The 12515-nt window shown below is 42.1% G+C and overlaps 1 protein-coding gene across 2 annotated transcripts in view; it reads left to right on the top strand.

The window, feature by feature from the left end:
• Positions 1–12515, top strand: part of SNTG2 (syntrophin gamma 2) — a 272584-nt gene that overhangs the window by 117199 nt on the left and 142870 nt on the right. The window lies entirely within an intron of this gene.

Raw genomic sequence — 12515 nt, 5'->3', positions numbered from 1 at the left:
TCACACTTGACTTTCGCCAGTGTTTATCTTACATGGTGCAATAGTTTGGCCCAATTTCAAAACTTTGCCGTTCCTAAGATATTTCCTCTGTTCACGTACCTCTCGAAGATTGACACTCCCGTGCTTTTTAAGCATGGAGTGCATATTTCTATGAGATGTAAATGATACTACTGTATTTTCTTTTCCCAATGCCAGAGAAATGAGATATAGGGCACACACCTAACCAGGTCTACTCAGAAGTAAGTCCTATTTTGTTCAATGGGGCTTACTCTTAGGAAAGTGTGGTTAGGATTGCAGCCATAGTCTATATAGGGTTCTTGTCTATAACATCTGAAGACAATACGTTCATGCAAACTGAATACTTTGAAGATAAGGTGAAGTTTATTTAAACTTAGTATAGGACAAGTCTGCAGCCATAGGAAGGAAGGCTTGTGTTTTTCAATCATAATCTAGATACCATTCTTGAATTTTCAGCTTTTATGTTTGTGTTTAAAGTCTCTAAGCTAAAGGCTTATGGAGATATGAAGCAAAAACATATCAGCTGTATTCTACCCCACTGTCAGAAAGAAATAATTCTTATCCCTCCTACCAGTGGGTGGCCAGCTTCATGCAAAGGCACTGATGTGACTGTAGGCACTTGAGGCTTATATATTTATTGTTGTAAAGAAATTTTAGTTTAAAACTTTCTGTTTGTTTTTGCTATTTTATACAAATTTACGATGCTTCTCCAGCCACTTATCCAGTGTAACCATAGGTCTAACCATTGCTCTTTTCTGGCTAAGCCTCTGGAAAACTAAGTGCACTCCTATGCCTGTCTACTTAGAAATAAGCTCCATTAAGTTGAATGGGCTTACTCCAAGTAAGTATATATATAGGATTTCAGCCTTACATCTAACTCAGGGGTGCTCAAACTTTCAACTTTAGGGATGCTGGACCTTTAACAAGTGTATAGAAGAGAGAATTTCAGCAGGTGCAACTTGTCATCCCACAGATGACAAGCTGCACCTGCTGAAATTCTCTCTTCTGTACACTTGTTAAAGGTCCAGCATCCCTAAAGTTGAAAGTTTGAGCACCCCTGATCTAACTTTTACCATGTCGAGAATCATACTGTGTTAGTATTTGATAAGATAAAAGATACACACACAAAAAAACACCTAGGAAATTCTTCTCCGAATCCAGCAATCTGGTTAGCAGGGCCGGGGGGGGGGGTAAAGGGGGTAATTTGTACCTGGACCCAGGGTCTAAAGGGGGTCCTGGAACCAAAGGAGGGGGCCCAGAAATTTCCTGGGATCTTATGTTTTCCTATCTACTCAGACTTGTTGCCTGCATGGGATGCTGGAGACACTACTGATGCCACATGGGTTGGTAGACCCAGGCTCCAAAGACTTTTCCAGCTCTCTCTACCCTCCCCCTACCCTGTTTTGCCCCTCCCTGCCCCTATTCTGCTTGCCCTCCCCTGCTCTGTTTCACCCCTCCCTCTTTGCAAAGGGGCCCAAAAGAAACTTTGTACTCCCTGATAAAATTCCTCTCAGAGGCCCTGCTGGTTAGTCATATGTTTGGGGCATTGTATGTACAGTGGGCTCTCACTACACATGGGGGATCCATTTCCAGACCCCCGAAGATACCAATTTCCACAGATAATCAAATCAGTGGGACCCAATAACCTGGAAGTAACTCTCAGCAGGTTGCATCCAGGAGGTGTTCTGAAGCATGGGGGTGAGGTACAGCTGCTGGGGTTGTAGAAGCAACATAAAGCTTTTTCTGACACTCAGTGAGTATGTGGCAGTGGCAGGAAGGTCATCCCACGGGCACCGCGTTCTGCCTGACGGCCGCCATGGCAAGTAGATGTTGCGCCAGATGGTGGAGGGGCAGGAGACTGTGGCTGGAGAGTATTCTTGAGGTGGGCAAGGGGTGTTTCAGGGTGGGGGAGGGCAGGGAGGAGGCAGTTCAGGTCCAGGAGAGGACAGGGACAGTGGAGCAGGCCTCCACTGCATCCTAACCCCTGTCCCAGCCCTGCTGGCATTACACACGACCGCTTGGTTCTGCGCTAGCTAAGTAACTGGCGCAGATTCGACTAGCCACATTGAGCAGGCTGGGGTGCCACGCGGAGTAAGGGAACAAATATTTCCTTACCCTGAGGAGACTTCCTGTCTGGATTAATCCAACACAAATACAGCATGGGTCTGGCAGCCCTGCCCACTGCACCAGCATTGGATAGGATTGGGCTGTCCAGTCAGACACCAGCACACATAAATCTGTGCTGGATACCATAGCATATGGGATAATGGAGGGGTCAGTGTCAAGTGGGAGACAGCTGTCTAACTCTGATGTGGTAGCAAATGACCTTTGGATCTAAATATGTATTTACACCAGATTACTAAACAGTAAGCATGTATGTGTAGCACACTTCTGTGCATAGGTATCTCTAGAATGAGTACATAGTTGGTAGAAGGCACATGCTGCCTGTAGGTTTAATACGTCTTTAAAGTTAAGTATGAAAGTTAGTACTTAGGAATATAATGCAAGTTCTTGAAGCTGGAAGGCAAGAATTGAGTTATGCTTTATAGTTCTGATATACTAAAATTTATAAAACTTTTGTTCAATGTCTTCTGGGAATTCTGCGCAGCATTTTTCTGCACAGCTATTTTCTTTCTCATTAACCTGTTTCAGAAAGTCATTTTGTGGAACAAACTTGGTAGAATAAAAATAACTTATCTAAAAATGAAGCAAGATGTTGCAACATGGTCAGATGCCTCTCAGCGAACTTCAAGTTATTTTAACAATCAGAGCTTGATAACTTCTTCAGCCACATCAATTAGCAAATGTGATACCTTGCACTTTATTGAAAATGGAATGTTAAAGAACTAATTGCTGCATGTTACCACTACCCACAGTACAAGATTAATCAGAAATCATGCATTTTGTGGTTGAAGATAATTGTCAACATGGGTTTCTGAACGTTGGGAAAGTAACATATGCACCTTTGAATGAACGTTTCACATCTTTGCATTTGGGAGATAAAACAGAAAGATATCAAGAAGTGAATTTTTGACAGATCTTCTTTCAGAGTTGTCTTTTGGAAGGTGCAGCGCAACATGGAAGGGTTTAAAAAGCTACACCTGCCAAAATTCCCTCTTCTATACAGTGGTTAAAAGTATAGGCATCTGTCCTCCATTGGATCTGGTCACCCTTAATGAGAAACATGTAGTGGGGTATGGCAAAGAAGAAGAAAAATTGGATGACTGATATCCATTAAAGTGAAGTTGACATTTTGGGGAAGGGTAAAAAATGATAAATATAACTCCAGGATATCTGGTATTTTTGACCCTTCAGCTCAGTCACCTTTAATGGTATTCATGCATTTCTGTTCTTATTTTATTCAGGTGGGAGCATGAAGAAATGAAACCAGTTAAAGTTAGAATTATATGGATGTGGTACTGGATTTGTACCGGACCATATGCAAATTGGGTCTGGTTTCTAAGCACTGAGACCTCATCCATCTTCAAGATGATTGAAAATGTCACTTACAGCACCTGTTTTATGGCTGTTGCAAATGGCGCTACAGCAGCGTGCAAAACTGTGCACTTCTAGAACCCTTTTGGAAAAGCTGGAGCCTAAAATTGTTAGTTCATTATAACTCCTAAACGTGCCAAAGAAAACACATCCACATTAATTAATTTTTATACTGTACCCTTTAAAATAAAAAGTGTACATTTCTTTTGGACTTTGACTATATTTCTCATCTATTAGATTTCTTTTTTTTTTTAATGTATCCTGAGTCCTGTCCTGCCTCCTTTCCTTTTATGATGATGCTATTATTACTCTTTCCAAGGAATTCATTACAACTCAGTTACAACACAGTTCCTGCCAGGAAATTAATTTCTTGTCAGCTTTGTACTTGCCATCATAATTCCATCTATTTATACTTCCAACCTCTTCTCTTTAATTTATCTCTTCAGCTTATTTTTACCACAGTTGTATACAACTTGTGACACCAAGCTAAACACAGTCCACTAGCCATGCATTTTACTCTGCAAAGTGCTTGACCCTTTCTCTCATTTTTGCCATTCCAACAGGCAGTCTTGGAAGTGCCATGTCTCCTTCAGATGATTCCTTTTATAACATGGCTTTGGGACAGAAGGACTCATTCTATTGGACTCTTGGACCTCCCCCATCCTTTGAAAGGATTTTGGGGAAGGGAGGTTGCTTCTGCAGTAACTAGGCTAATTAGTGTGTGTTTTGAGCCAGAAACATTTTTGAAGAAGGGAGGCATTTCAATAATTACTGTACAGTTGAACAGTCAATGTGACTGAAATCCTGGGTAAAGCATAGTTTGCGGATGATGAATCCTGCTGGGCTTATTCTTCCTGTATATAGAACCTTCCTTGAGAAACATGAGGTAACGTGGGGAAAGAGAGAAAGCGCAACCATTAAGATAAAGATTAAGATAAAGACAAACAGAGTGAAATGCCTCTGCCCAAAGCCCAAGGCAAGTGAAATCTTGTCATGCATGGCAGAAAAGAGAAGAACATGGTTCGTGGGAGGGATGCATAGGCTCAATCAGAGCCTTGCAAGGAACTGCTTCCATGTCTTCTCAGCCTTGCAGACCAGCCTAGGGATGGTCCGCCTAATCAAGATTCTAGCAGGAGATGTCAGAGTATGAGTGCTATGAGGCAAGAACACCAAATATTTACTGTTTCAGGCAAGCAAAAGCCATGAGCCAGTGATTAGTTAAAACACAGTACTCTAAACTTACTGCTTTGTGTACCAAAGTAAAAATGTAATATATCGCAGAGAATCAACCATCACCTAGATATAAGAGAATCAAGTTTGGTCATTTGTTCCTTCTTCAGTCTGAAAATGCTATTTTCAAGAGTTGTAAGTCTGTCATGTTTGGTCTAGTGCAGTGTTTCTCAACCTGTGGTACACGTACCACCAGTGTACCTGAGCTACTGTCCAGTGGTGTGCGAAGCTGATCCTCCTTGCAAAGCTCTGCGTCTGCAGCCCAAGCTGATTTTGGCTGAAGGATCAGCTTCTGTCTCAGGCAGGCGCCCACTCACCAGCTGATTGTCAGCAGCACTGCAGACAGTAGGCCGTGGAACTGTCTGGTAAGAGCACAAAAATTTCCCATCTTCCCCTTTTCTTGGGAGTCTCCACATGGCAGGATGGGAAGGGGTGGGGCCATGGGTTGACATCACCGGTATTGCTGGTATTTAAGATAGACCATGAGAAGTGGTACATCGAAATACATACCAGAAAGATTGCACATATACCAAAGAGTCTCTTTGAAAGCACTCCTCAAAAATGCAGATCAGCCAACATGCAAGTACAGAATTCCACTACTTGAGAGAGAGAGTATGATAAAAGAGTCAGCTTGCTAATGTTTTTGTAGTTCTAATGAAAGGATAATGACTCTTCACAGAAAAAGGTGACAAAATGAACTCGGCAGAGTTCCAGAGAGGGGGATGCAAACTGCACCTGAGGTGAAGTCAATAGTCTAGCTCAGAGAGAACACAATTATCACCTAAATATAAAAGCAAGTAGCATATCATTAATGTTGCTTGCTTGTAAACCATGCAGAGAAGCATAAATCATTTATAAAGGTAGAATTGATTCGGTGCTGTCTACAGAATCTTTTGAGACCAGTAAATTGCAGCCATGTCATTTACAACCCCTTACAAATTCTGCAGAAAGTTAGGGTTTCCCAGACAATAGGTATTATCCAAATCCTTGCACCTAAAAGCTTCCAATTTCTTTTTTTCTGTAAGATGACCAAATAAGGATCAACAAAGAATAAACACTTTTTCTGTGGGCAGAAAGCTCAGGATACATACTGTAAGGTGGCTACAGAGTTCTGCTTTATGGACTATTTTAATTATTATTGATTCTTGTGAGTTGCTTTGAATCTGTAAGAGAAAAGTGGGATAAAAGCTTTTTAAAATACAGTAAAAATTCTACACCAGGGATATTATATTGTTAGATTTATAAACAAGATTCATACTCAGTATTTGTTGTTGCTGTTTATAGAAACGTTAATTACGAGTACAAGGGAACATTTTAAAGTGGTCAGTGGTCAACACGTTGGTCAGAATTTTAAAGTAAGAAACTGTAGTGGTTGGGCAGCCCAATCCTGAGCTGCGTGGCACACAGGGCTGCAGCTGTGCTGAAAATGGCTGCATGCACTTCCATAATGGCAATTGTGATGCTGTAAAGTGCACTGTAAAGTGCACTGTGATGCTGTAAAGTGCACTGTAAAGTGCTGTAAAGTGCACTGTAAAGTGCTGTAAAGTGCAATTGTGATGCTGTAAAGTGCACTTTCAGAGTGTGATACCATAGTCTTTCGTGACTGAAGGTTGCCAATACAAAGTGCACTCCACTGCCACAGAGCCACTTGATAGGATTGTGCCATAAAGCTTTAATTCTATATATACTTACTGGAAAGTAAGCCCAATTGAACTCCGTGGGATTTACTTCAAAGTAGGCATGCATGGGATTGCGTTGTAAATCTATAAGTAACAATGTTCAAAATGGTAAGAACGCTTAGTTTAGTCTCAGTAAATGTTTTTAGAGGAAAGTTTTGCAGGTAAAAGCCTAGTGGAAGAAAAGATAGTTTTGATAGTTCAGCTGGTACAAGTGAATGGTGGAGATGAACAACTCAGTGCAGTGTCAACCCCTCTTTTCCCACAGCAAAGCTTATAGTGGGTTGTGACCAGGGCTATCCGGAGCTATGTTGTATTGAATATCTGTGAAAACATCCAAGGAATTCTAACAAAAATGGAAGCACAGCTCAATCCAACAGTCATGTGTATACACAGTTCTTTATAGAACTGGACACCGTGTAAGTAGGTCAGGATTAATGTCATGCTGTTCAGAAGATAAATGTATAATTTCTGCTCTGTTGATACTTTTCTCAGTATTGGCTTGCTCTTGTGATTTATAAAAGCTAAGGGAAACTTGAAAAGATATTACAGCTTGCCTCAGGTAGCACAACCAATACTCTGCACCGGACATGATACACTTCACATAATACACAAACTTTCTCATTGAAGGATTCTGCCTTGCACAGGATAGAAACGCTGATAGCTGATATTTTATAGAAGATTCAAATTATAAATTATGCATGAAAAAATGTGACCTTGGGAATCCATTGATTCACGATAACCTGGCCACTTGACATTTCCATCACATGTCAGCTGTCATAAACAGAAACTTTTGGGCAGGTAGTAGTTGTGATACACAGCCCAGTCTTATTCTCCCTCCACTGGTGAACACTGCATTCCATGTTGGGGGGGGGGGGGTGTGTGTCCAAGAGGCTTCAGCAGGGAAAGGAGATTTTAAATCCTGTTACCCTTGTGTAAACTTTCCGACCCACAATGGGTCTCCTTGTCCCTGCACCAGCAAGTTTGCCAGTGCAAGTCTGAAGAGAGAAATGGGGCAGAGAGGCTGCTGCCAGAGGAAATCAGATCCAGTGCGGGCCGTCTACAACAGAGCCTCCCCCTCTTGCTGCCTCCCCACCCCCTTTATACCCCCCACCTGACTTTGCCCCCTCCCTACCTCTGTTCAACCTTCCTGCCACCCCCTCCCACCTCTCCTGTCATCTTTCCTGCTCCAGCAAGCGGGGACATTGTCAATGGCAGAGATGGGAAGGCGCACACCTTCCTGCCACACTTCCAGCAGTACACTAACTCAGCAGGCACTGACTACAGTAGTCAGCGATGTTGTAAGAGCCACCATCGAGTGGCAAGGAGAAGATTGCACCCTTAGCTACACAAACTATCCTACAGTCTTTAGATGTGAGCTCCACTAAAGTGACTGGAACATGCTTCAATTTGAATAGGATTGGAGTATTATTTACTGATGTACCCAGTTTAGATATCAGGTAACATTAGACCATTATGACATTATGAAAACCTGTCACATGGTCTTCCTGTGAAGACCTTCCTTCCTTCACTAACATACTGCAGTGTTAGTATTGGTAACATTGTCTTTCAAAATTTCCTGAACTTAAGCAGTGATATACGCTGTGGTACTCAAAGTACTTCACCAGCATGTGCCCCATCCAGTTTAGATATCAGGTAACATTAGACCATTATGACATTATGAAAACCTGTCGCATGGTCTTCCTGTGAAGACCTTCCTTCCTTCACTAACATATTGCAATGTTATTTGATTGTGCTCTAAAACATGCAGGGCCCATTACCTTTCTAAAACAGAGGTAAAGAAAATAAAACTTTCTGCCTGTACAGAGTAGCTGCTGTGTTCCAGGCTAGGAGAATAATCTGTATATCTTTTCAGCACCCTCATGAGGACTTCAAGAAAGGGGATGTCCTTATTAACAAACCTGACGTAAAAATCAAATCACAAATTCAAAAATAGAAAAAATTGATTTCATGTTGTGGGAGCTTTTCCATTCAGAAGGAATGGAAATTCTTTCCATAGCAGTTCTTTCAGAACACTGTTCAAGCCTAAATGAAGTTTGAATTGGCATTAAATGTTGAATTCTAGTTCTAAAGGGGTGAGCGTGCCTTGTATGTGCATGCAGGGCATACATGCATGCATAACTGTGTACATTAGAAAGGGCCATTCTGCAAAAATTTGAATGTTAATGTCAAAGGAAAACTACTAATTACCAAATAAGCATACTGGTACTTTTAGCAGCTCACAATAGCAAACTAAAGACAGTGTAGAAGCATTATTATTTAATATTTATACAACACTATCAATGTACATGATGTTAGAGTCCAAAGGCACTGAGTTCCAGATACTGGACTTCCTACTATGCACTAGTCAGGCCTCACCTTAAATATTGTGCCCAGTTCTGGGCACCACATTTAAGAAGAATATTGATAAGCTGGAACAGGTTCAGAAAAGACAACTTACATAGTGAATGGTTTGGGAATTACATCCTATGAAGAACAGTTCAAAGCGCTTCGCATGTTTAGCCTAGCAAACAAAAGACTGAGAGAAGATGCAATAGCATCTTCAAAAATCTGAAGTGCTGCTCTGAAGAGGAAGACTTAACTCTCTGTGGTTCCGCGGGGAAGGACTAGAGCCCATGGTTGAAACTACAGGGAAGTAGATTTAAACCAGACATGAAGTATTTCCTAACTATAAGAGCTGCCCAGCACAGGAACAATCTCTCTTGTTGACATGAGATCTTTGAGCACTGTAGACTGCAGTTGCATGCATTGTTCTAGTAAGCAATGAAGTATTGAATTCATCCCAAGTAAGCAGATGTAAGATAGGAATGTTATTCACACAAGAGTGGTTTGTTGATCCTTCATACCTGCCAGAGCTACTAAATTCATATGAATACCTATAATACTGAGGTTTTCAAACTCTCAGGGAGTTTGAAAACCGCAGTAAGTCTTTGCACTTTCACTTTTGGAAGGCTGGGGAGCCCTGTAGACATTTGCGCAGGGCTCCCCACAACCCCAGGATGCTGCTGCAGGGACTGGTGAGTGTATTCCAGTCCCTGCAGTCTCCCTGAGCTACGCGATCTTGGGGATCACGTTGCTGCCTTCCCCCTGCCCCTTAAGGGGGCAGAAGCCAGGGCTCTCAGGCTAGGCATTGTGATGCCCCAGTTTGAATACCCCTGCTATAATATATTCAGAATGCATCAAACATTAAATAACACTTACAAAATAAAATTTTTACAACCGTTCTTTATGTTTGCAAATCAGTAATCCATGTGGTGTGTTTCTGTCCTAATGAGTATTTTAAGTAAAATAAACACCTGGCATTTTTAAAAGTTAAGTTTTAATACCTTGTTTATTCCCCATTGCCATAATTGATATCATTAATATCTTGTTTCCCCCATAGTTTGAAACTTGGTACTCAGCCACACTGTTAATTAACACAGTTCAAAATATTACAACGCAACAGCCTTCCGTTGATCTTTGATGTTTTGCAAGATTTCAGGAACATTTTGGTTTTATTGCTTGAATAGAGCTGGCAACTCTAATCTCAAACATATATTCATTATACATAATGTGTAGAATACTGTCTCCACTTCGCACAGCTTGCTCCCACATCAAGTGGACTGGGGGACTCAAAGCATTCTTCCATGTTAGAGGGAAATGATATGTGAAGCCCTCAAAGATGTGCTACTCAAGGGGTTTATTTATATAGGTCAGCAGTTCTCAAAGTCCTACTCAGACATTGAAACTGTGGCATTTGCAGGGGCAGTGATGGTGCTGCCGCAAACGCACTGCTGCTGTGATCAAGGATCTTGTAATCATATCTGAGGGGTAGTGCGAGCCATCTGGAGGGTGCAGGGGACTCACAGCCCCCTCTGCGGCCTCCCTACTGTTCCAAACTGCTCTTTTCAGTGATTGAGACCCACTTCCAGGTTATGATCACAAAACTTTATGACATCTGTAATACAGTCACTGCCAGCACAATGCATGTACCACAGGTAGCCAGCCCTATAAGATTGGACCATCAGTGTCATTACGTGTGTAGTGATGCCTATTGAGGCAAAAAAAAATTCCAGCTTCCCTTGTACATTGATAGGGTTTGAGTTGTCAGTGACAAATCAGGAAAGAGATATTGGGGTCATGGGGGATACCTCAGTGAAAATTTCAACCCAGTGTGTGGCAGCTGTGAAGAAAGCAAATAACATGTTAGGGGTCATTAGGCAGGGGATCAAAAATAAGGGCCCAATCCTATCCAGTTTTCCAGTGCCAGTGCAATGGAGCCAATGGGGCATGCACTGCATCTTGTGGTGGGGAAGCAGTCACAGAGGCCTCCTTAAGGTATGGGAACATTTGTTCCTTTACCTTGGGGCTGCATTGCGGTTGCACCAGTGCTGGAAAATTGGATAGGATTGGGCCCTAAGTTTGCTAACATTAAAATACTCCTTAACAAATCTATGGTGCAGCTTGTTCGAAATACCATGTACAGTTTTGGTTGCCACATGTCAGGAAGGATTCTAGTTAGTATTTTATAGCAATAAGTCTTCAAAGTACTTCACTGACAGTGTTCCAATAATCTTTACAAAATGAGAGAGAACTCTATAAAACATGCTATTTTGGGTAGAAGGTAATCCAAGGTTATGCTATACCATATCGAAGGTAATGATTAGGTCCAACTTTTATGAATGACTGATGAAGTAGGGTACCTTAAAGTGGAATGATTTCAAAATTACTTCATTTTAAAGTTGCTTCCCAACCTCCTGCAAGCATCCTACCAAATTCACAGTGATGTTGTAATACTATCAACGGTTCCTTGGGACTTGAGTAAGACTTGCTGCTGAATGAACATGCATGGTCCATAAAAGATTACCTTTTGTCAAACCCATTCCAGGGTGATAGTTTATCACTATTACATTTAAGGGACATACATAAACAGTAATGACCTTGAAAGATACTTACCTGACTCCTGTTAAGGATGCCAACAAGTTCACATGCTCACATATCAAAGAGTCCTAAACTGGGTTTTTGTTTTGTTTTGTTTATTTATAGGATCAGTTAAAGCAAGGGTGGGCAAACTTTCAACTTTAGGAATCCTGGATCTTTAACAATTGTACAGAAGAGGGAATTTCAGCAGGTGCAGCTTGTCCTCTCACAGAGGACAAGCTGCTCCTGCTGAAATTCTCTCTCCTACACAATTGTTTAAGGTTCAAGATCACTAAAGTTGAAAGTTTGCCCAGACCTGAGTTAAAGATGGAAACAGACACATTACCTATAAAATGTGGGCCCAGCAAACATGCACAACCCTCCTCACAAATTATCCTTTTATGATGCTTCTCAGTTTAAGGAAGATGTTTATAAGTTGAAAGAGTTTCTGAACTCCAAAACAGTTGAGCTTATTTAAATGACGTGTTATTGTCAAATTACTGCGATTATTGCCAAAGTAATTAATTTACTCGGGCAGCCCAATCCTAACCCATGCCGATATGGCGGGCCAGCATGGCCAGGCTGCCTCCAGTGTGGGAATTGAGTAGGCTGGAGGTCTCCCTGAGGTAAGGGGACATTTGCCCCCTTGCACTGGGGAAAGCCTCAGACCTGTACCAGCAAAATCACTGGCACCTCTGATATCAGTATATCTGGCCTGGGGAGGGGGATAGGATATGGTGTGTGCCAGCACTGTCAATCCGGCCTCCTCCTGGGCCCGATTCACCCACTCTTCCTCCCACCCGACCCTCTTACACCCCCTCCCTACCCACAACCTGTCCTTCCCCAGTCCCTGCACTACTTGGAGAAGCTCTTACCTGCTCTATCATGCAGTCCATCTGGATAGGGTGCCAGCAGGGTGGTGCAGGCCTTCCTGCTGTGTCCCTATCTCCTATCAGCATACTTTATGCATGTTAGCAACAGCTTGTGCTGGCACAGCATTTGCTGCAACAACACAAGACCACGATAGGATTATGCCATAAAGCACACAGTCACTTGGGATTGGTGAGAGGGTTATAGCTGTTTTTGTTGGATATAAGCACATCACTGATAGCTCGTTCATTTCTTGGAAGACCCATATGTGACAGTCCCATCTCAGAAAAGTCTGGCTCAGAAAAG

This window comes from Tiliqua scincoides, chromosome 1, assembly GCF_035046505.1.
Source record: "Tiliqua scincoides isolate rTilSci1 chromosome 1, rTilSci1.hap2, whole genome shotgun sequence".
NCBI classification, from domain to species: domain Eukaryota; kingdom Metazoa; phylum Chordata; class Lepidosauria; order Squamata; family Scincidae; genus Tiliqua; species Tiliqua scincoides.
The sequence above is the reverse complement of the archived record's forward strand: the minus strand, read 5'-3'. Positions and strand labels throughout refer to the sequence as shown.